At 41.2% G+C, this 24,680-nt stretch overlaps 1 pseudogene; it reads right to left on the bottom strand.

Moving 5' to 3' along the window:
* Positions 1-1,912: 1,912 nt before the first annotated feature.
* LOC101646496 lies at positions 1,913-12,708 on the bottom strand (annotated as a pseudogene).
* Positions 12,709-24,680: the final 11,972 nt, after the last annotated feature.

Here is a 24,680-nt window from a genome sequence, read left to right as displayed (position 1 = left end):
CCCAGCAAGCACTGGGAATGAGATCTCTCTGATTGCATAGCACCATTTACAGGAAACGAACTTATCTTTTTTTAAACACCTGCCAAGAGAAAGAAGCAGAGGGATTCTAAGGCAGTAGCCAGTGAACAATTCATTATCTTTGTGAAAATGAACATGTAAACAGTCATTTACTTAATGTTGTGGATGTGGCGTGGGCAGGAGAGAAAGTAAGTCCTTTCAGTCCCTTTGCTGGTGGCTGGGAAACCTTTCACCCAGCTCTGTGGTCCCCCTGACATCCTGGTGCTAAAGTAAAAATACTCTACCCGTTCTAATAAACAGAAAATAAAAATAAACCGCTTAATTACATGGTGGGTGTTTTTGAATAGCTTCCTGAATTTTAAAGTGTTCTTCATATGTTTCAATTATTTCCACATGCCACACAACCTCCTTGATGAAAGGACAAGTTGAAGGGCATGGAGTGCACAGTCTGGAAGCTTTGTGTCTTGAACCCTATCACCTCTGTCTATTTTCATCACCTGAACATTAGTTAATGTAGGGATAGACACTCTGGGATCATTGCCTATTTCTACCTGAATGTCATGTCCAGCTCATAACTTTTATTTCAACTTGGAACGTTAAGAAACACCTATTGGGAGATAGCCATTTCATTTACATTTTTTTTTAATTGACTGAGGTAGTGATTTTAGGTTTCAGGGTAGGTTGTGAGTTTCTGGGACTTGAAAACCACATCTTCTTGACTTGTTAAGGTGTTTCATTCAAAGAGAAGTCTCAGCAAAGGCTTCACAATAAAACAAGATGCCATGTTGTTCATAAGGAAAAATCATTTTGAAAATCCCCCTTCTTTGAAGCTCGGTTGGTGGACTTTGCATTGCAATCAGTTGATATTTTTTTTTCAGTGTCTAATTTTTCATTTTATTAATAATTTTCTTCCAGTGCTAAGCTTGAGGATGGGTCCCCGCTGTTGTGATATATTGATCTACTTTTTCTTTCCTCCTTTTGGAGAGAGAGGGGGAAGGAGGAAAGCAAAAAAAAAAATGATCAAAAAGCAGTAGAAGAAAAGAAAAAAAAAGAGGGAGTAAAAATGGAAAAAACAAAGACTAAAATTTTTACAATTCCACAAATAATAGTTTTCTGAAACTTGTTCTTGGGTCTTAAGCATATTGGAAATTAGAATTCCTCTTCAGATGGTTAGAGACATTTTATGACTTACACCAGAAAACACTCTTCTTCTTATTACTATTATTCTTTTTTTAATCCTTTTATTGGGAACGCTTACAGATATTATAACATTCCATAGTTCAATCACATCAAGCAATATTGTATAATTGCTACCACAATAAGTTTCAAAGCATTTTCTTTCTTCTTGAACTCCTTAATATCAGCTCCCCTCTGTCCCCTCCCTCCCCCACTCTCCCTCCAGGAATGCTTTTTCTTTTTTTTCCACCTGTGATAGTTTCAACACACCCATTCACATACAGTTCTGTTGTTGATTCCACGAGTAGGGTTATACAATCATCCAGCAGTCTTATTACACATTATATATAATTTTATAATGAACACAATATATTGCCCAGCCTATTTACCAGGTTTATTTTTGAATTATATTTCACCCCCCTTAACACTTAGCTATGTATCAGGTTTATTTGTGAATTTTATCTCCTCCCACCCCCTAAAACTCAGGCTGGGTTTCTCTCTCTCTCTCTGTCTTTCTGGAATACAAATAAAGCATGATTGTACAAAACTAAGGCCTTCATATTTCACAGCTCACTAAGGCTAAAAAAAAAAGATTAAGTAATTATTTAAGTTCACAAAGTTTTACTTTTGCTATACCCTCTGTTTCCAACTATAAAATGGCCTGACCAAAAGTGATCAAAACAAACACTGTGAATAAAGCCACAATCATTAAAGTAGCCTACCCAAGGTATAATTTCTTGGCATAAGTGATCGTCATGGCATGGAATGGTGTGAATCAGAATTCTTGTAAAACTGCTCTGGCAGCTCCAGCCTGCCCACCATTTTCAAATTCAACAAAGGCAATGCCATGCCTTCCGTGTGCCAACCACGTTTCCTTAAAACCAAGACACCAATTAAACAGCATGGGTAACATCATTTCACCGGTCTCCTCTGGTTAAATTATTGAGGTACAAAACATCGTTTGGAGGCTCACCAGGGACGGGAAGACTGGGTATTGAATCTCCCTGCGTGCTAGTGACTTTGGTGTGCCCTGGCCACGTTGTTGGTTTGGAGTTGTTGCAGACAGCCCCACAGTTTGGGCTTTTATATTTTCTTTGCCAGCAAAAGTGCCACGTCTATTAGATAGTATCTCACAATCTGGATCCACATTGGTTTGCCATAAAATGGGAATCCTTGTAAGTCTCTCCAGGCATTTGTGGGTGAGCCCAGTGTCTTTAAATATAACAAAAGCCTGTCTTCCTCATCTTCATACTCTTTAAAGCCAAAAGAGCTACCACTTGACCAAACTGAGCAAAGACAGCATCTAAGGATCCCTTCAGGTCTCCATTTGTAATCTCGTCACTCATATTGTTGATGTAAATTGTAGGATTTGGTCTGTATCCCTCTTTTCATTGTATTGTTCGCGCAACCTGATGCATCTCCGTTAGAGCCCCAAGCTGAACACAGAGGGGACTGATCTTTGGAAGGGAAGAGATGTAAAAACATGATAAATGTCAAAAACAATGGTGAGATCCCTGTTACGTGATCTGACAGAAACACAGTGGGTCCTCAGGGAGAGAAGGGACAGGGACCGTGCAGAAACTAGGAGAAGTGGATGTCTCAAACGTCCCATTTCCTGAGTTCCTTGGATTCTAGGAGACATGTCTCCATTGTGTCTTATCTTGAATGCAGTAGTTCCGTTTTTCACGTGCATGGAATCACTAATACATTTGAGCATCTCTTGCTTTTGTTATTACCTTTTTTCTTCCTTTCAGAAAATTATTTGCTCATGGTTATTGTTTTATCACTATTGGTTTACTTGATTTCTTTATATTCCCCAAATAATAATCACATTCTTAAGTATCTACTTTATCTTTCAAGTTACTAATATGTATTTTTGCTGCATATGAAGGAGCCAATATCCAGATTTTTGAAGTGACTAATAGCTGATGGGTAGAACTGTCAATAAATATAATGTTTTTGTTGTTAGATACTTATTTCAAAGGAAAATCTAACCAACTCACTCAGTTGAACTAGAAAAATATTCATTGAAACCATGATTAAGATCGCTGCAAATAAATATAGTACCACTCCACTATAGACACAGATAAAAAATGCTATGTTAAATAAGATATTAGCTTGCTTAATGGCATAGTAAATTAAAATATAAATATAACAAAATCAATGGCTTACTCAAGTAATTCAAAGACAGCTCAATATTATATAACCTGCAGTCTAATTAAACATATTAAAAGTAGAATCATGCAATATTACATAGAGAATAAATTTGATAAACTTAAAATCCCATTAGTGATTAAAAGGAGGAAAAAATCTCTTAAAAACTAGGAATAGGATAACAACTTATTTTAGTTTGACAGATGCCAAAAGTCAAAGTCCACAGAAAATATGCTTAAAGGGAAAAAAGCTAGATATAATTACTATAAGATTGGGGAAAAAGAAGGAAGGTCTCACCATTATTAGCAATACGCCTTTGGCAACACTGTAAGACAATTATACATACACACACACACACACACACACACACGATTGAGTGACAAAAGAAAAAACCATTAACTTCCTTGAAAATTAAACAAGATCAAGCAAGCTATTAGCAGAAATTAGACAATTTGATAGTTTTCTAGCAGAAAAATAACCCCTCCTTCAAAAAATATTCTTGACTATATAGAAAAATCAATTAAAATATTCTACGAAAAAGATTCAATTGACAACGTAAAGATAAGCTCTAAAATATTTAGATGTAAAATGAGAAAATTACATGAAAAAATAAGATATATTTTTAGAAAAATATCTCTAAAAATTTTAAAGGTATATTAAAGGATAAAAAAGTGGAACCAATTAATATATGGTCTGTCGTCATAGTTACACAGGCTTAACTTTTGTAAAGCTATTAACCTATGTGTACTTATGCTACAACTTCAAAACAATAAATTCAGTTGGATGTCCTTAGATAATTTTGGAGTACTATAAAATCAATTGTATGGAACAACTTAAATTATTATGGAACAATTAGTAATAAATATGCGTAAATACTTAGACAACTTTTTTTTTAAACAATTTATTAGGGGCTCATACAACTCTTATCACAATCCATACACACATCAATTGTGTAAAGCGCATTTGTACTTCATTCTCAAAACATTTTCTCTCCACTTCATTTAAGGCAAAATCTATGATCATTTTGTCAGCGTAGAGATTGAGTAAGGATGGTAAGATGATACAACCCTGATGCACACATTTTCTGAGTTTAAACCGTGTGCTTTCCCCATGTTCTGTTCACATAACTCTCTCTTGATCCATGCACAAGTTCCGCATGAGAACAATGAAGTATTCTACTCTTCTCAGGGTTATCCATAATTGGTTATGGTTCATGCAGTCAAATGCCTTTGCATAGTCTGTAAAACACAAGTAAACATATTACTAGTATTCTCTGCTTTCAGCCAAGATCCATCTGACATCAGCAATGATATTCCTTGTTCCATGTCCTCTTCTGAACCTGGCCTGAATCCCTGGCACCTCTCAGTCAATATACTACTGAAACTGTTCTTGGATAACCTTCAGGAAATTTTACTTACATGTGATAGCAGTGATATTGCTCTATAGTTTGAGCATTCTGTTGACTCGCCTTTCTTTGGAACGGGCACAAGTATGGACCTCTTTCAGTCAGTTGGCTAAGTAGTATATGATTATAGGTTACTCTTATTAAAGTCAATAGGAGTAGAACATGATTTTGGGTAAAGAAATTAGACTTCATACTTTTCTGCTAAAATGTGTATTCTTTTGTATACTCAGTAAGCCACTAGCAATGGGAAAAAGACAAAGCTAACTCCATATGTGTTTGAAATAAGATGAGATGGGAGTGCCTTGATAATTCTTCATAGAATAAATTAGTTGTGGTTGATAACAACGTATTGAATACACTACACATTCTGTCTTCAGAAACTTTTCCTTCATTATGCTTTCTTATTCCCTACTCCCTCTTCTTTCTTTCTCTCCTCTTTTCCTTATTTTTTTTATAAATAACTATCTAGACCCTCACATGTGCCAGTTAAAGACGTATAACCTGAGAAGCCCGAGGGGGCAGTTCTACTCTGATCTTAAGGGCACTGTGAGGCTTAGTGGACTCCATGACAATGGGTATTTGGCTTTGTGCACCAACTCCTGTTATTTGGATTAGAGAGGAAAATTATACAAAATATGGTCTTTTCTCTTAATTCAGAGAATATAGCTACCTGAAAAATAAGTGTTATACCCTTCTGAAACTGGACTTTCAATCCTCCATCAGGGATTTTTTGATTCTTGCAATTCCACAGAACAAGAAGGCCAGTCCTTCATGAACACATCCTAAGATGGTAGTACTAGCAGTACAATAGCAACTTCTTCTTTATCTTGAGCTGTATTTAAAGTTCATTTATTAATATTTCAAAGATGAGGACACTTTCTTTTTCCTGTTTGAGGGTTTCATAATAGCACATAATTTTCTTATTTGGGGACAAAAATTCAAGTTTCTTGAAAAATAATTTTACATTTAAGGGTAGCAGATTTTATATACAAAGAATCATTGATTGTGGAAATAGAAGGACTTTTGCATTGATGACATGGGGCCAGTTAGCAAAGTGGGTCAGGGAGCTCTGCTTAGCCCATGCAATCCCTCAGCATCTCTCACTATGAACTTTGCGTAATTGCTACTGTGATTCTATAACTGCTTTCAGTGGAAAAGAGCCCATGAATTCCAACGTGTGCAAATGCTAACTCTATTTTTAAACAATGCTAGGTACACACATTTCCCCTCCATGTGCAATTAAAAAAATGCCTGCTTTACATCATTTATTCATTGATTCAAAAATGTATTGTTAAGAAGTGCATTAACTCCCACTTAGAGCCATTGTTCCTGGCTCTGCGCTTCAGAAGAACCAAAACAAAACAAAAACCTAAGCCCTTCTTAGACTTTGCAGAACTTGAAAGACTGGTCTGATTGTGTATTTTATTTCCTTCAACCATAGCTTGCTTTTCAAACCCTTCCCACCTTGGTTTTCTTCCACTGCATCAAGTGTTCCCCCTGAAACGATGGCACCCAGGACTGAACAAACTACTCCCGATGTGGTCTGAGCTCAGACTGCAGTAAGAATTGTACCGCCTGTAATGTAGACAAAGGGCTTCTCCTAATGCAAGCTAAGAATGTGATTTCTTTTAAAAGCATCTGCCTCATACTGATGGGTCTTATTAAAGTTGTGGTCAGCTTAATCCTCCAGATATTTTTCACATGAATTTTTGCCAAGCCAGGACTCTTCATCCTGTACTTATACAATTGTTTGAACTTTCATGTAGGACATTCTATTTATCCGTATGAAATTTCATCATTTTGGAATTTGATCAGAATTCTAGCTTGTCAGAACCATTTCAAATTTTGATTGTTATATTTACTATCGTTTCCAGGTTTGATGCTTTTCAGATTTCATAAACCTCTTTCTCATGTTGTTATCAAAACTATGGTTAAAAACAAAAGTGTTTAATGGGGCTGGGCCAGATAAGGAGCAAATGACCATCCACTGAACTACAGAGGTTATCAGAGTCTGATGACTGAATTCAGCTCATCCACTTTCTCCCAGTTAAAATTTCATCATATGCATGAACATTAGAGAAAGTATTCTCATATATTTTATTTTAAATCAAAATGTTTCTCCATATTTATCGTAACTGACTCATTCTGTAATCCTACTGGGAAAAATATAAGCTCATCCATTGATTCACTATTGAACAAATCTTTGTTCATATCTGTCATGTGCTAAGGGAGCCCTGGTAGTGTAGTGGTTATGCATTGGGCTGCGATCTGAAAGGTCAGCAGTTTGAAACTACCAGACACTCCATGGGAAAAAGACAGGGTTTTCTCTTCCAGTAAACAGTTACAGAATGGACAGTAGTGAGTGAGGGGGTACCAGGTATCATTGTATGAAGAAATTTATTAAAGGACATTTAAAGGAATTTAAAATTTAATTGAAATTAGCAGCCCTTGGAGAGTTTATGGTAAACTCTCTAATCCATGTTTCAAATTTTACACATGACTTTGACATTGTGTGTAGAAAGATTGTAGAAGAGCAATTATAGAAAAAAGAAGAAGAATTATTTAGTTGTGACTTTAATTGAAGATGGACTAGGAAAACTAGATTGTAATTCTAGTCCCACCATTGATTGTATGAATTTGGGAAATGCACATCCTCCCCATGGTCTGAGTTCCCTCATCGATGTAATGAAGGATTTTACAAAACTGTGCGATTCTTACCAGTTCTAGCATTCCACGAGTGTGTGATTTAATCATCACCAATGCCCTGGTGCATAGTGGCTACACATCTGGCTGTGATCCCAAAGGTCAGAAATTGCAAACCACTAGCCTGCTCCTAGGGATAAAGACCAGGCTCTCGACTCCCATCAACAGCTGTAGTTTTGGAAAAATCCTGGGGCAATTCTCACTGTCCTATAGGGTCTGTAGGAGTCTGCAGCAACTTGGTAGCAGTGAGTTTGTTTGATTGTTTATTTTTTGTTTTAATGTTATTTATTTTTATTTTGGGGTTTTTATGTGATTTGTTTACTGATCCAAGCCAGAAATGACTTATGGCTCAATAACAATATGTCCTCTCTGTAATTTCTGAGATAAATTATCCTCTCTTATTTATAAAGTGACACTTCCTCTGTTTCCATAGGTACTAATATGCAAGCAGATTTTACCTGAAGTAGCTATATCATCCATTATTAACCCCTCGTTTGGGCGTTTCCAGTCACTTTAAATACTTGTATTTTTCTCTTCTCTTAAGACCTTGCTTCTTTTTTCTAAAGCCAAAGCAAACAAAGAATTGAATAATTCTGCCTTCTTGCTTGGCTGTACAGTTGGGATCCTGTTATAATGTTGTCCACTGGAGATGCATTTGTTGTTGCAATCAGTCTTTGGGATGACACAAAGCATAAGTCAAATGGAAGGCATTTCAACTGAAATCATGCCCTTCTTGTTGCATAAGCCATGAGAAGATTCTCCATCCTAGTAAGACTGAATCATCATTACTTGTATCACTAGTAGCATAACGGTCCCTGGAATCCATTGAATGTATAGCATATGGCTGACAATTGGCTAAACAATTTATGTGCATTATTTTACTGTATAGAGCAATTTATTCAGACAGGTATTCACTTATTTGATTACTATTTATAGCCTACTTCTGGAGTACCAGAGTAAGCAGTGAGGTGTGATGGTAAACTAAGCAATCATATCCCCTGCTTCATGTATGATATAGGCTAAAGGGGAAGATAAGCATTAAATTGCTTACCACAGTGAAGTGGGTACCATTTTCCAGAAAACACAAGGTCTGTGGTTTGAAATAGATGAAGAAGGAATAGGCTCTCCACTTCAGAGGAATTAGCCACTTAAAAACTGTATGGACAGCATGGAAATATTTTGTTCCTGAAAGTAGCATGACTGGAAGCAGAACATTGTCAGAGATAGTGCCAGAGATGAATCCTTCCTGCGGGAATTCACTCAAAATAAGTCCCAAGAAGAGCCGTCTTTCCAAAGTAGAGTTGATCTTAAAGATGTGAATGGAGTAAAGCTTCTTGGAGGAATGCCTTTGAACCTTCATTGGCTGATAGGGCATGACTGCAAATGAGAAGAAACAGCTACAAAAATCAATGAATAGTATGGAAAGTATGAATTTAAGAAAATTGGACATGGTTAAAAATAAAATGGAATTCATGAAGATCAATGTTCTAGGGATTAGTGAGCTGAAATGAAATGGTGTTGGCTATTTTGAGTCAGAAAATCATATGGTTTAGGTAGAGGGGGCAAGATGGTGGCCTACTAAGAGGAATATTCTACTCTTTCAGGTCACAGCATTAAAATAGGTAAGCACAGATTCACTAGGATTAAAAGAGCCATAGGCTTATTGCTTGCTGTCGCCACTGCCGAACCAAGACTTTATGAATGCCACCAATACCACCAGGCCAGGGTTTCCCCTTCCCCCTTCCCCACCTGCCCATTGCCACTGGCCCAGGAGGTTTTCCCCCTGGCATTGCCACCTCTGGCCTGGGGCATTTCTACTGCCATTGCTACCATCAGCCTGGGGCTTTTTTTCTTTTCCATTGCCACCGCCAGCCCAGGACTTTTCTTGCATTGCTTCCAGCAGCAGCAGCAGCTTCCTGCCCATGGCTTTTTCCTGCCACCTCCAACACGGCTTCTTCATACCACACACAGCTTCCCATCACCACTGGCACCCGTGCTGCCACGGGTCCCCATGTGATTAGCCTTCCAGCACCACCCTCGTGGTCTGTTGCTATCCCATCTACGCTGCCTGAGAGGGCCACCCAAGCTGTCCTCCAAATAGGTAAGTAAACCCCAGTGAGGTAGAGACGCAGCCAGATCCCACAGCACATTCGACTATAGGTAATCCTTAGAAGCATTCTTACTAGCCTCCCAGAGAGAAAAAATCAGGGATCCCAGACTTCCGAGAAAATGGCACCAAGCTCAAGCAAAATGTCATGCAGACAACAACTCATAACAGCAACTACTACAAGAAAACAAGAGAAATAGAATCCAATGTCTGAGGAGGACCTGGACCTAATGACATGATAGAAGGAGCAGATGTTGAACTGCCACAGAAAGAAATCTTCAGAATGCTTCTTAGAGTCATACAGGATATGAAAAAGTCAATACAGAAAAGGTGTGAAGTAATAGGGAAGATAGAGTCCACATACTGAAGGGAGATACGAGAGTTAAGAGAAAATGATGTAGAACTGTAAAAGATCTTACCAACAGGCTGGCAGAAGTGGAGAATCATATCTGCAGCCTTGAAGATAGCCGAGTAGAACTCAAAAAACATGAAAGGCAATCATGACTATCACAGAAGCTAAAGAAAACCTAAGAACAATGTGCTATGCTATGAAGAGAAAGAACATTCGAGTAATTGGGTTACCAAAGCAAGATATAACGAAAACAATCAACAGCCGAGATAGCAAGGGAATTACCAGAATAAAATGTCCCCAATTTAATGGAGAAGCAGACAATTATCCAGGAAGCAGAGAGGACACCAATTAGACTGAACCCCAAGAAGAACACACCAAGACAGATGGTAGTCAGATTATCCAACTTTGAGGAAAAGGATAAAATTATAGGAGTAGCTAGAGAAAGAAAATCAGTCACCTATAAGGGAGACCTGATAAGAATATGCTCAGACCTACCAGCAGAAACCAAGAAGAGGAGAGAATGGAATAACTTCGTCCAAAAGTAGAAGGAGAATAACGGTAACCCAAGAATTCTCTATTCTGCCAAAATCTCCATAAAACTTTAGAAAACACAACAAAAATAAACCCCAGCACTATAAAAATCATTTTCAACCACACATTGGCTAGAAGTCCAACATCCACAGAGCATAAACATGAGACAACTGCATAGTATAAACAATCCAGAAGTCAGAGCACAGAAAGCAAGACATCTTTGACCCATCAGTGAAAAGAAGGCAAGAATGAATCCCCCCACACATACACAAACACTGCTAAGGAGGGAGGGAGGAAAATATTACAAAAGTATGGGATGTCAAAGAATCCACAGATAAATGTAATAACTGAACATCAATGTGCTGAATTCTCCTATAAAAAGAGGAGAGCTAGCAGACTGGATTAGGAACCTAAACCCAGCAATCTGTTGTTTGTTGTTTATAAGAAATGTATCTCAAGCTCACAGACAAAATCAGTTTGAGAATCAAAGATTGGCGGAAGGTATATCAAGCTAATGGCTACCTAAAGAAAGCAGGAGTTGCAATTCTAATTTCGATCTTTTTTTTCAAAGACTCTAGTATAACAGTGTTGGGCTCAAAATTGTCCCTCTGTTTGTTTGTTTGTTTTTGTTTTTAAATCACTTTATTGGTGGCAGATAGCACCTGTACAAAAAGACATCATCCCTGCCACCCACCTACCATATGCCTGTTAGGCCCACAAAAAGGTGGGGGAATAAACAAAAAAAAGATTGTAATTGGGGACCAGGGCACTAATCCACCTAAGGGGAGGATACTGTTTATGTCTGCACAGGAAAGGGAGAGAGAATAGAGCTCATTCTGGTGCACTAAGTCTTGAGGCCTACATTCCTACTTGTCAGATTAAACCAGCCTCTGTTCGTCATGTGGTCTGTAGGCATGACTGTACAGTTGTAATACATAAAGACCATAGTAAAATCCTAGAAGATAGGAGAAAAAGTGAAATAAAAGAGTCAGGCACATTTTATGGTAGCATGCGCACCTCCAGGGTGGCCATGATCTCAGCAGCCAAGTTCATGCAGAGAGAGGAGGAGGGGAGACCAATATATTTCTAAACAAGCCTGATATATTCTTAGGGGGCATTCAAGCCCCTGTGATTATGGGTAACCACATAGGTAGCAGGAAGGGGCTGTCCAATAGGCATACACATGACAGGAAGGGGATGAGCTTGGGGTGTACACGCAATAGGAAGGGAAGGGGTACACATGTGACAAGAGGAGTGGATCCTAGGTTTGATGGCAGTCTAACTTTGAGCTTCCTTGAGTGCCAATGACCTTTTCTCTGTGTTCTCGTTCAAGGAAACAATCACTACCCTTATCAGCAGGGTGTGCGCCTCACCTATGGTGGAACAGACAGGGTCTGCTTGCTCTAGAGGACTGATGCCTTCAGGGAGGAAACTTCTAAGCAGTTGACCTCACAGAGTGCTAGCAAGCAGCCTCCTAGGCTGGCCACACCATATGGGGACAAACCTTTCTGTATCCCATACCTACTCCGAGCAGCTCCTTCACAGAGAGGACTGCAGGGCAGCCCAGCCTGAGACGTGACTTCCCCTCCATACAGGACAGCACTACAGAACAGCACTGAAGATACAGTTGAGGTTTGTGGCCAGTCTGACCCTCCCACATGGGGCCAAACGCAGAGGGAAATGCAACAGATCAGCAATGGGAGCAAAGACATGGGGACCCTGAGGACTCTCGATTGTAGACTTCTGAATAGGGGTGGGGCGGAGGGGGAGGCAGCTCCTGGCACCTCATCTGAACTGATTGGGGGATATTCACAAGGGCACCTCACTGAAAGTGTAAGGCTGTAACAGGGTGGTTGATGGGACACTAGACCGCTCCATCCTGGAAGGCAGGAAGAGAAACAAGGCCTTGTAGAAAGCGTGCCCCTTGGACAAAAATGCTGAGGACTAAAGGGTTTAAGTGCTATTAAGGTAAGCGGGTCATGGGACATGGATCCCTGAAAGAAAAAGAGATTGGCCCGATGGATTATAATAGGACCTGCTTGCTATTTAACAGAGAGATAGTCGTCTACTCTGAGTCAGGACAACAGTTAAACTCGGAACTGCTTGTATGGTTTCTCTCTCTCTTTTTTTTTTCATATACATATATGTAAATACAACAAGGAAGCAGATGGATTTGGGGCCTCTACTTAGACCTCACCTCAGTACAAGAACAGCTTATTCTAATAATGTGGCCATGTATAATAATACTCACCTTCCCAACATGATCGCTGAAGACAAAATGGGTGCATAAGCAAAAGTGGTGAACACAGCTGATGTTGTCTGGCTATTAAAAGATATAATGTCTGGGGTCTTAAAGGCTGGAAGTTAAACAAGCAGCCATCTAGCAGGGAAGCAACAATACCCACATGCTGGAAGCACTCCAGCCTATGTTATCCTGAAATATCAATGGGCATAGGTATTAGAAGTTCAAAAACAAGCAATGGAATTGAAATGAAAGAGTGTAGACTAAGTGGAGACCCAAAACCCACCTGTAAGTTAATTGGACAGTCCATCACAGAAGGGCCACATGGAAGGGATGAAATATCCAGAGTGCAGAATAGCACTGATGAAAGATTCTGCGGGGAAAATATTTAATGATGCAGAAAACATCAGAAGAAAATGGAAAGACTACATAGTCACTGTACCAAAAAGAATTAGTGAACATTTATTCAGGTCAATGGTAGCGTATGACAAAGAACCAATGGTACTAAAGGAAGAATTTCAAGCTGCACTATAAGCACTGGCCTAAAACAAGGGGCCAGAAATTGATGGAATACTGACTGAAATGTTTCAACAAGCTGAAAGTACTCACTCATCTATGCCAAGAAATATGAAAGACTTACTTTGCCAAATGCCTGGAAGAGATTAATATTTGCATACATTGTAAAGAACGATGACCCATAAAATGCTTAAATTATAGAGCAATATCATTGATTGTACATGCAAGTAAAATTTTGCCGAAGATCATCCAATAATGAGTGCAGCAGAACATTGACAGGGAGCTGCCAGAGGTTCAGGCCTAATCCAGAAGTGGACTAAGGAATATCATTGCTGATGACAGATGAATCGTGACTGAAAGTAGAGGAAACAGGAAAGATGTTTATTTATGTCTCATTGACTATGCAAAGGCATTTGGTAGGATGGATCCTAACAAGCTATGGATAGCCTTGAGAACAAAGGGAATTTCAGAACAATTTATTGTGCTCACGAAGAACCTGTACATGGATCAAAAGGCAGTATTGCAAGCATAGGAGGACTTGAGGCCCTTGCTGATGAAGATAAAGGATTGCATCTTTCAGTATGGCTTATGACTCAATGTAAAGAAGACCAAAATCCTGACAACTGGACATGGCAACATCATGATAAATGGAGAAAAGATTAAGGTTATCAATGATCTTGTCTTGCTTTGAGTTACAATCCATGCTCACAGAAGCAACAGTCAAAAGATCGAATGACATGTTGCATCAGGTAAACCTGCTTCGACCTCTTTAAATAGTTGAAAAGCAAGGAATGTTACTTGAGGATTATGGTAATCTTTACCCAAGCCATGGTATTTTCAATGGTCACATATGCATGTGAAAGTCGGACATTGAATAATGAAGGCCGAAGAAAAAGCAACCTATTAGAACTGTGGTGTCTGCAAAGTATATTGAAAAGTACCATGGCCAGCCAAAAGAACAAATAGTTCTACCTGGAAGAAGTACAATCCGAATGTTCCTTAGAGGCCAGGAGGGTGAGACATCGTTTCAAGTACGTTGAACATGTTATCGGGAGAGACCAGTTCCTGGAGAAGATAACATTCTTGGTAAAGCCGTGGGGCAACAAAAAAGAGGCAGGCCCTCCAGGAGATGGATTGACATCGTAGCTGCCACAATGGGCCCCAAAGTAAGAATTCTTGTGAGGAGGGCACAGGACTGGGGGTGTTTGTTCCTTTGTACATACGATCCCCACGAGTTAGAGCAGGATTGATGGCAATTAGCAACATGGGTGGATATGTGTGATGAATCTCCTAAATGACATCAGGTTTCACTTTTTCTTAATATGTCCGGCATATATTTCCTTGAGATTTTTCACTCCCTTACTTCTAAGATCTGTAGATAAAGATATCTGTAGATAGTTTTGTATAGATGCTCACAAGGCTCACACATGTAACCTTTTTGATAGAGCTTTTTTTGTGACCCGTTTACCTATAATGCAACTTCTCTTCCCATTGTTCTGTTTGCTTTTCTTTCCATTTTTTTTCCTTCATAGAATTCATCAACATCTGAAGGAATATGCGAGGGTGCCTCCAATAGCTCATAGAGTGACGGAAGTCATAGATAATGAAATTTCTCCACTGTTTGAAATCCCTCATTCATAGATGACTTCCTTTAACATGCCCCCTCTAAGAAGTAAGCTGCGTGAAATCAAGGACTTTATCTTAATCACTCCTAGCCCCTGGATAATGTAAAAAATGCCTAGTGCCTACCATGACCTTGCTATAAAGTCTCAGTTAATTGATTGGGTGAGTGGACAAGTGAACGGATGCGAAACCATAGGCCAGGCAATATCACCAGTTGTGCTATATTTAGAACCAGAGTGCTGTGTTTTGCTCACGACTAAGTGAACAAGAGGAGAAAGCGCATGGGTAGCTTATCTCAGGCTATAGAAGGTTAAGTTCATACCTGCTTTGGAGGATGGCTGTAGATTCCTACACAGGTAGAATAATTTTAAGTAACCTTATAAAGCATGCAACTAAGATACAGAGTATGAGTTCAAAACATGTGTTTGATGAATCAGTGGGTGTTTGTCTGAAGGAATGAGTGCAATTCAGTCTTGGTCTCCGGTTATGTAAGGTTATGTTCAGAATTTCCGTCTCACTGTATGCTATGAACCTCATATTTCTTCCTGGCTCACTCCGCCCCTCTCCCATTGAGGACTTATTTCTACATGTCTGATTCTGTGCTCCAGAGTTAAAAGTCTAGAAGGCCAATCATAAGACATTTATGTTAAACAGTTTCTTTAGTTCTGGTCAGTGGGAGAGTACATTTAGCTGTAGGAAATCATGAGAATATTTTTAATCAACCCTCTATCTAAGGGTGCACAGGTATAGCAAAGTCTACAGTGACAGGCTGAGGTCTGGAAGAACAACAGTAAACTTCAAAAGGTGGCCCAGTTCTGATACGATGGCAAAAGAAGAGAGTTGGGAGGTGGTTTGGTGAAATGCTATGATCCCAGAAAGGACAGAAGAGCCTTTGAGGAACCGTGGATTCCCTGAATGATGCAAACAGTTAACTAAAAACTTGAAGGTTTGAGTCCTCCAAAGTTTTTAAGAAGAAAGGTTAGCAATCCACTTGAGAAATATCAGTTATAGACAATTTTTTTAAAAAAATGACTTCATTAGGGGCTCATACAAATCTTCACAATCCGTGCATACATCATTTGTGTCCAGCACATTCGTACATATGTTGCCATCATCATTCTCATAACACCTGCTTTCTACTTGAGCTCTTGGTATCAACTCCTCATTTTCCCCCTCCCTCCCTGCTCCCCCCTTCCCCTGAACCCTTGATAATTTATAAATTATTATTATTTTATCACATCTTACACCATCCGACGTCTCCCTCACCCACTTCTCCACTGTCCGTCCCCCAGGGAGGAGGTTATTTGTAGACCTTGTCATCTGTTCCCCCTTTGTCATCTGACCTTCCCTCCACCCTCCCAATATTGCCACTCTCACAACTGGTCCTGAGGGGTTCATCTGTCCTGGATTCCCTGTATTTCCAGTTCCTACCTGTGCCAGTGTACATCCTCTGGTCCAGCTGGATATGTAAGGTAGAATTGGGATCATGATGGGGGGGGGGGCGGGTAGGAAGCATTTAAGAACTAGAGGAAAATTGTATATTTCATCGTTGCTACATACACTCTGACTGGCTCATCTCCTCCCCATAGCCCTTCTGCAAGGGGATGTCCAGTTTCCCCGAGATGGGCCCTGGGTCCCCACTCTGCACTCCCCCTCATTCACAATGCTATGATTTTTTTTTTTTTTTTGGTCTTTGGTGCCTGATACCTGATCCTTTCGATGCCTCGTCATCTCACAGGCTGGTGTGCTTCTTCTATGTGGGCTTTGTTGTTTCTCAGTTAGATGGCCCCTGTCTATCTTCCAGCCTGCAGGACCCAGGTTCTATGTCATTTGATAGCCGGGCACTGACTCGATCGCTGAGGACAAAGTGGGTGCATAAGCAAATGTGGTGAATAAAGTTATTGGCAATTCTATGGCGTTCTTTCTGGTCAGTGGGAGAGTACATCTGTCTCTCTCTGTGTGTTATTGCCATAAGTCAGAATCAAGTTCATAGCAACTGATTGGTTGGATAATGTGGAACCATAGTTACAGCTTTGCCAGGCCCTGTGATTAGTTTTTGCGTGACAATAATCTCCATGCAACGTTTCATATTCCGCAAGTGGTGCTGTGAATTACCTTGGCAAGTTTATTTTTCTGAGGCATCACAGAATAGCAGATTAAAAAGCACTCAAACCCATTTGCGGAGTCCATGCACTAAAACTTGAGGCATTTTTATACCTGTGTTCCCGATTTTGTTTTACTTGGTTGGATCCTTAATAAATACTCATGGAAATAACAGTGACGAAATCAAGAGAGGTATTGCATTGGGAAAAGCTGATGCAAAAGGTCTGTTTAAAATGTCAAAGAGCAGAGGTGCCACGCAGATACACGTAACCCAGGCCATGGTGGCTTCAGTGGCCTCCTGCGTGCGGAAGCCGGGCGACGATACAGGAGGACAACAGAAGAAGTGCTGTGTTGGAATTCAGATGCTGCTGAGGAATAATGAAAACGCATGGCTGCCAGAACCAGGGACACATCTCTCCTGAGAGAAACACAACCAGAAAATTCTTTACAAGTGAGACTGTCAGGACTTTGTCTCATATGCTTTGGACATACTATCAAGAAGGCCCAACCCTCAGAACAATGACCTATTCTTGGTATATAAGAAGATCAGCCACAAAAGAAAGACTGAAGAAATGGATCACCACTGGTGGCAACAATAAGCTCAACAAAGCGAAGACTGTCTGGATGGCGCAGGACTGGGGAGTTTCACTGTGTTGTACGTGCACAGTACAGGTTGGAACTGACTGCCAGGCAGCTGACATAACGCCAGGCCTCTGATTTTAAGCTGCTTTGGTATTTATATGTGGACAGGTCTACCATTTGCATCTTCATGGCCCTAAAACTGCTATCAGAAGAAGAAAGAGTCAGGGAGTGTGCCGAATGAGCATTTTTCAGTGCAAATTCACAAATGGGCATAGAACATCAGTAGAGTAAGGCCTCTTGGCAGGTAAACAGTGACAGGGGGGCTGGAAAGTTCCTTCCTTATTTCTTCCTTTAAGAACTATGAGATCATGTTCACTGAATCACCAGATGGAGGGTTTGTGCAGGCAAAATGGCTTTGCAATTCCCTTGTAAATCGCCTCTGGCGTCTGAAAAACAGTAGCAAATGTGTGGAAGACTGAATTAGCTAGAACAGAAGTTTCACTTTTTCACTACAATAATTATCTGGGCCTGAGCTAAAAATCTGCACTCTTATAGCTAGAAAGAATGTGAAGAGACTGTCAACCAGGCCTGATTTCAGTCAGGTGGACCATGAAAACATATGACATTTACAGTAGCGTGTGGTTCCCTCTGGACTTGTGGCAAATCCACTCCTGGGATACCTTGCAATCCATAGGAATGCATTACCATTGGAGAAGCCTGAGGGTGAAATATCAAGCTTTGTTCCGTATATATTGTTATACCCTTGTCGAAAATCCCCAGTGCCCTTGGGATATTAGGGAAGGCGGCCAATTTAAAGAGGACAGCAGGATGTGAGAATCTTCTAGAAGACTTTCCTTTGGTGCTGACACCATTCCCACATGCCCCAAACTAGTGTTCAAACAAAGCTGAATTGCCTAACGGTCCCTCTCCTCCAGCTGAGAAGGTCCTTATGTGACCCTCCATCATAAAATCATGTGGCTTTGAGGCTCTCAACTTGAGCATGATAAGATTTCTAAGGAGTCTTTAGATACGGTTGGTCACACTCTTGTCTTTCGTGCAGGTCCGGGTTTGATTCCTGGTCCATGTACCCCATGCACACAACTACTCTCCCTCGGTCTGGGAAGCTTGCGGCATGATGCTCTGATGTTAAACAGATAAAGGTAATAAAGATAAATAAAACCCAATGGATCAAAACTGTTTGACCTACAGCCTCTCATGGAGAGGGCAGCACACAACTGGGACGTTTTATGTTCTGTGTGCCTGAGATTGCCAGGAATTAGAGAATAATACAGTTGACACCTATCGATAGCAATAATACTCAGGAATTGATAACCTTGGAAATAGATCCTCTCCTTTTCTCCCACAGAGCGGTACACATGGGGACACTGCTTATGGGAGCTGCTAAGGAAAAAGTTTCCACCTTTGCTCTTGAGGTGGAAAGGAGAATGGATCAAGGAGTGGGGCCAGGATGGGAGCAGTTGCATTTGGCTATTTTTAAATCTTACCTTTCAACAGCTTGAATTGAAATCAGGGCATTGAGTCAAAATCATAGACGCCCCCGCCCCAAATTTACCGAGCTTTGCGTGGGTTTCCTTGCTTGAAACTATACCTTGCACTTGGTTGTGTGTGGGGGGAGGGGGTTTGCGGGAGAAAAAAAGCCGGAGGGGATTATGGGATACATGCAGTTTAAATTCTTTCTCACTTTTTTTTCTGGCAAGGAAAAGATTCAGGTATTTGGATAATTTCATAAACCATTGACTTTTTAAAGAGGATATGAAGAAACATATGCCAATTGAGTTAGAAGCTGGGCATGACTGTGAGACAGATATTAGTCCCTTTACCAAAATGTGGTTTATGAGGCTTTTAATAGAGATTAAATTGGTGGAAACCAGGTTTTACCTTATTATGGATTTGCTAGTTTGCACATTTATTTCTCCATTGTCAGACTGTACTGTTGGACCTAATTAGAACCTTTCACCATATAGATCACCTGGTTCCATTTTAGAAATCAGAAATGTCGATGCAGAAATTGAAAATACTTCATCAATAATGAATTGCTCCCTTTAAGACAGGCTCTTTCTGCTGTTTCTGTGACGGGTGGGCCTTAGGAAACCAGGTGTGTCGCTTGGAGTCACTCTGAGTTCAGTTCTACACAGTACTCCGTTCCCCTCCTAGGCCATTCCGCATTGGACAAAATTCTACCCAATTCAACAAATGTGACTGAATGCAGATCAGTGTGAGAACACCTCTTTTTCTAGTGGATCTTTAGTACTATGGGCAAAATAAAGCCGATTGAGAGGCGACATAAAGCATCCATAGGCTGGGTTGCTAACCAGAGATTTGAGTTCACCCAGAGGCACCTCAGCTAAAGATCTGAGAATGGTCATCTATTCTGCACAAGCGGGCCCTGAGCCATTGTGGGGCAGAATTGTGATGTGCCACATAGGGGGCCGCCTGGCCTCAAAGTCCATATGATGTGGACTTCAGAGAGAATGCAGAGTTTGAAAGAGTCATCAGGAAGGGCAGACTCAGTGTCCACTCCTCGCCGCATCGCTGGGGAGGTTGATAGATGAATGGGGGAACAAAAGACAGAGAGAGCAACAGGAGGCTAGTTGGCGTTCACAAGCATCCCCATGGCGTGCCCAGGAAGCTAGAGAGGAGTGAGTGCAGGGTGGTCCAGGAGGGAGGGAGCAAACACAGAGGTAAGCTGAGCACAAACTTGTCATCTTAAATCTTGGTTTCAACTTAAACCCAGTCGAGGGTTTTGAGCCTCTAACTGACACTTCATGTTGCCAGTGGGGAAAGACAGAAGATTTGCCAGGAAACTGGATAGATGGCCGACTTTTTCCCCAGTATGGACAGACGTATCTACCTTGCAGCCCTCCAAGCCGCCCCCATGCTCTCATTTGGTGCCCTTGAGAAAGTGCCGGGATGCTGGAGGAGAGAGCTTCTCCGCTCCTGCTGAAGGCTTCCCACACCTTCCGGTGGTGGTGGGTGGTGGTGGCGGCCACGAGGGGGGCTGACGGTTCCTGAACATATAGCTCCACCGGGACCCTCAGATTCCCTACAGAGGAACAACGGAGGGCCTTGACCTGCAGGCTAATTCCCAATATTCGTTCTGGATTGTTCACATTCTTGGTTTTCAAAAAAGGGGAAAATCAGGCAGGGCCTGGTGAGAAATGTGTGGGGATTTCACTACTCTTCGGTCCACTGCAGCAAAGGAAGGGAGGAGACTCATTGGCCTGGCTGCTGCTACTTCTCCACAAAGGCTCCAAGGGCTAGTCTGGGGCCCAGGGTTCCCCAAAGACCCTGCAGCAAGGGTTGCAGCCAGGAAATGACTGCAGGACTCAGAGGCTGAGGATGGGATACAGACCTGGAGAGGAAAACAAACAGGCAAGCAAACAAACAAACCACCACCCAACTCCTTTGCCCTTGCCCCTTTCTCCCCTTTATGGGTCCCTTACTTTCTTTCCCTTCAGTCCAACCACTATTCCGGGTGGGAGGAACCAGAAGGCCCCCTTAAACAAAGGGAACCAGAGGGGTGGATCCTGGAGATGGGGGAGGCGGGGATAATGGCCACCATCCACAGAGAATGAGAGAAGGGGTGACGGGCAAGTGGAAAGCCAGGCCCTGGCTTAACGGGGGCTTTTCCTAATTTGCAGTGTTTTGAAGGGGCTGGTGGAAGGTTAGGCTGACTGAGGAAAGAGGGAAGCCCGTGCCCACTGTTCCTGAAGCCCAGGGAATAAGGGTCCGAAGCAATGCTACTTTTGTCCTGTTCACGTGAATGCGAGCTGAATAATAAAATCCCTTTATAATGCAGAAGTCAACCCAGAGCAATGAATACTGAACAAAGGTACTTTGGAATATGCCATCCTAATATTCCTGTCTGCACAATTTAGTGTTATGAAGTGTGTTTTATGTTTAATGAAAGAAACAATGACTTTCAGTGGAGGGAAAAATAGATCTTTAAAGATAATCAAGGCCTTAACTACCTACCTTAGGTAGCGGGGGAAAAGCTACTATACTCTTTATTTTTTAACACTCCAGATATGTAATTTAATGCAGGTCTAATGACAGTCTCAAACATGGGGCTTTAATCGAAATTGTTCAAGCTCAGTACTGTGACAGGAACTCACAAGCCCCCAACAGCGCTGTCCATTTTCTCGGGTTCTGTAAGAAAAAAGGAAAGGAGGGAAAAGGGGGGGCGGGGGAGAAAGAAAGAAAGGGGAAAAAACCCTCTTGAACTTATGTTGCTATTGATGTGTAATATACAATAAAAAAACAGTTAAATTTCAATTACCCACAGGTAATTATAATTTTATTGTTTGACTGTACTACAGGGATTTTTGTAATTCCCAAGACTAATAATTTTCTATAATTTTACAGGTTGTCAAATAAACTATTAAAGATTATCTTTGAAAAGGCGTCTGCAGTTGTAAGGACATATCATACTGTTCATGTACGGTATTAGCAATTAGAGATCCCGCGACGGTGAAATATCTGTGCTGGGGGTTCACCACCGGGTAGCACATTTCCTCACAGCCACCTCTAATCTCCCACGAAAGCTTTCAAACTTCTCAGGTATTCTCTTCACTGCTATAGGAAGCACGCTCCCATTTTATTAATACTCCCCCAGCGATTCCAAATGTACTGCCAAGATAAATCTCAACCTCCTGGTGGGGAGAAGTTAAACTATAAAAAAGATAGCCCCACCTATTGTTCAGGAGAACTCTCGGGACCAAATACAAAGTGAGAGGAAGGGGTTTTGCAGAGGGTGGAGGGGAAGAGCCGTCTGAAAGACCCAGGCAAGAGTCAGTGCCTTTCAGGACTCCCACCAGGGCGCAGGATTGATGGTGCTATGTCTGGGATGAGGGGCGAGGTGGTAGAGGCTTAGAGTGTTGGAGAGTTATCAAAGCCATGATTAGTGAAATGACACCAGGGAAGAACAACTGGGTGGTAGAGGAGAGACACCATTTATTGGAGCAGAAGGATTCAGAAAACAGATGCTGCGTGGTGTGACTGAAATGCTGGGTAGATAATTGTCTGAGAAGGATTGAAAGGCGGGATGTTGTGTTGTCTGCTGAGTTATGCTGAGCACATCTCATCAAGTCTTGCCTGGGCCTAACAAGACATTGCTTTCCAAATGGATCCTTCCATCCATCTAGTCCGCCAAGCTGGCAACACTGAAGGACAGGCATCCTGGCATTCATTCTGGTGTTCCATGAAGGTAGCCCTATTTAGAGGTAAATTAAAAAAAAAAAGTTATTTGTTAGTGTTAGAAAATCCCCCTGGTTCCCTTAGTCCTTGAATTTCTATAACAGAAGAGTGAATCCGTCAGTCTGTAACCAGAACTAAGTACAGCTATGACAAGGGGCGGGAGCATGCTATCTCTTTCTCAGTGTGAGTCAAGTGGTTGGAGACCTTGAATAAGAATCCAGCTCGGTGAGACAGGTTGACCCCACTGCCTGTGGGACAAAGTGCTACATGGACACGGGGAAGGGGAACGGAGGCAGGAAGGAGGAGACCAAGGCAAGAGGATCTTGGGGACTTCCAAGTCCAGTGTTGTCGCTTGTTTTGCCTGGTTTAACTTGATAAGAGGAATTGTCACTGCTGGATTTTCAGTTGGAAAAAAGGAGGGGGGGGGTTTAAAACAACCAAATGAAGAAAGAATAATAATCATATCAGCGGAATCATTATATTTATACAATCATTTTTAAATCCCTCAAGACTTGCAAAAATCTCATTAAGTGGAGTTATATACTGGTGAGTCCGTATTGGATAGTGTCAAAGTGAGGACCAAGAATAGGATCCTTTGGCTTTAGAGCCAGTTTCTGTCCACAACGTTCTGTTCGGATCTTTGAGTTCCTGCTTTAAAAGAAACCCGGTAGTGCACAGAAGAGACATTCCGCAAGCAATCAGGTATGTTACGGAGCAAATGAAGTAGTCACAAGTAGCCACAATTTTCGCCAAGGCACAATCATCGCATGTATTGATTTTATTGCAATGTGTTCTCCGCATTGGCCACTGCAAAGCTAGCATTTGTCCTTGTCCTCTAAAGGTTCTGGGGGCTTAAGATGTCCAATCATTAAGTAACGACTCCTTGCGGCTCTGTGCCTTCCTCGTCAGTAAGTCATTTTGGTAACAGTGCTGTGCCCTGAGCTGAAGGCAATGCCAAGGCCAATTACTTCTTTCAAGGCCCCTAATTAAGACTACTTTTTTGAGGTCAGGATAGTACATTACTTTAGTTTAATAAGGAGAAGATCAAAGCTCTACCTTAAATTTCCTGAATCAGAGCAAGGCGATTTTTACCTGGGTTAGATGATAAAGGAGAGAAATGCTGGCTTATTTTTGGAGTTTCCTTCTCCCACCCTAAACATACTTTGGGGTTAAATAATACTGAAGCAGGTAGAGTGGCAGATAACTGGCCCTGGTGGCATAGTGGGTTGCATGTCAGACGGTTAACAATAGCGTCAGCAGTTCAAAACCACCACCTTCCCCATGGGACAAAGATGAGGCTTTCTACTCCAGTAAAGAGTTACCGTCTCAGAAACCCACAGGCACCGTTTCATTCTGTCCCAAAGGGTTGCTGTGAGTTGGACTGGATCACAGTTGGTTTTTGGTTTTGTTTTTTGGTTCCTGGATTATAGTATAAGTGTGATTTCATTGTCAGAAGGCCACTGAGTAATTTCTCTCTCTCTCTCTCTGCAAATGGGGGAGTAGGCCAAATAAGTCAGGGAGCGTATGCTCTATATCTAACCAGCTTCACGTGCCGATCTCACCAGTCTGTTGTTTGTAGCAGGCTTGTCCCCCATCCATCTTCTTCTCCCACTAGAATTCCCTTGCTATGGAAGTAAGTCGTTTCCAGCATGGGAGAAAGGCAAGGCTCTCTGCTTCCATAAAGAGTTATAGTCTTGAGTAGAGGCCCAATGTCCATCTGCTACCTTAATATTAAACTTATAAATGTATGCACATTGATCTATTTCCCCATCATCATATATAAATATATTTACATATGTACATGCCTGTATTTAGACATCTATAAATTCCCTTTGCCTCCTATTTCTTTTCTCTATTTCCTTTTACTTTCCTCTTGTCCCACTACATACAACTTTCCTCTAGTTCTTTAATGCTTCCTCCCCCCAACTGTCATGACCCCAATTCTACCTTA

Source organism: Echinops telfairi, unplaced genomic scaffold (assembly GCF_000313985.2).
Source record: "Echinops telfairi isolate 266 unplaced genomic scaffold, ASM31398v2 ScPeMD7_2573;HRSCAF=3158, whole genome shotgun sequence".
Lineage (NCBI taxonomy): Eukaryota > Metazoa > Chordata > Mammalia > Afrosoricida > Tenrecidae > Echinops > Echinops telfairi.
Note: the sequence above shows the minus strand (reverse complement) of the source record. Positions and strands in the feature narration are given on the sequence as shown.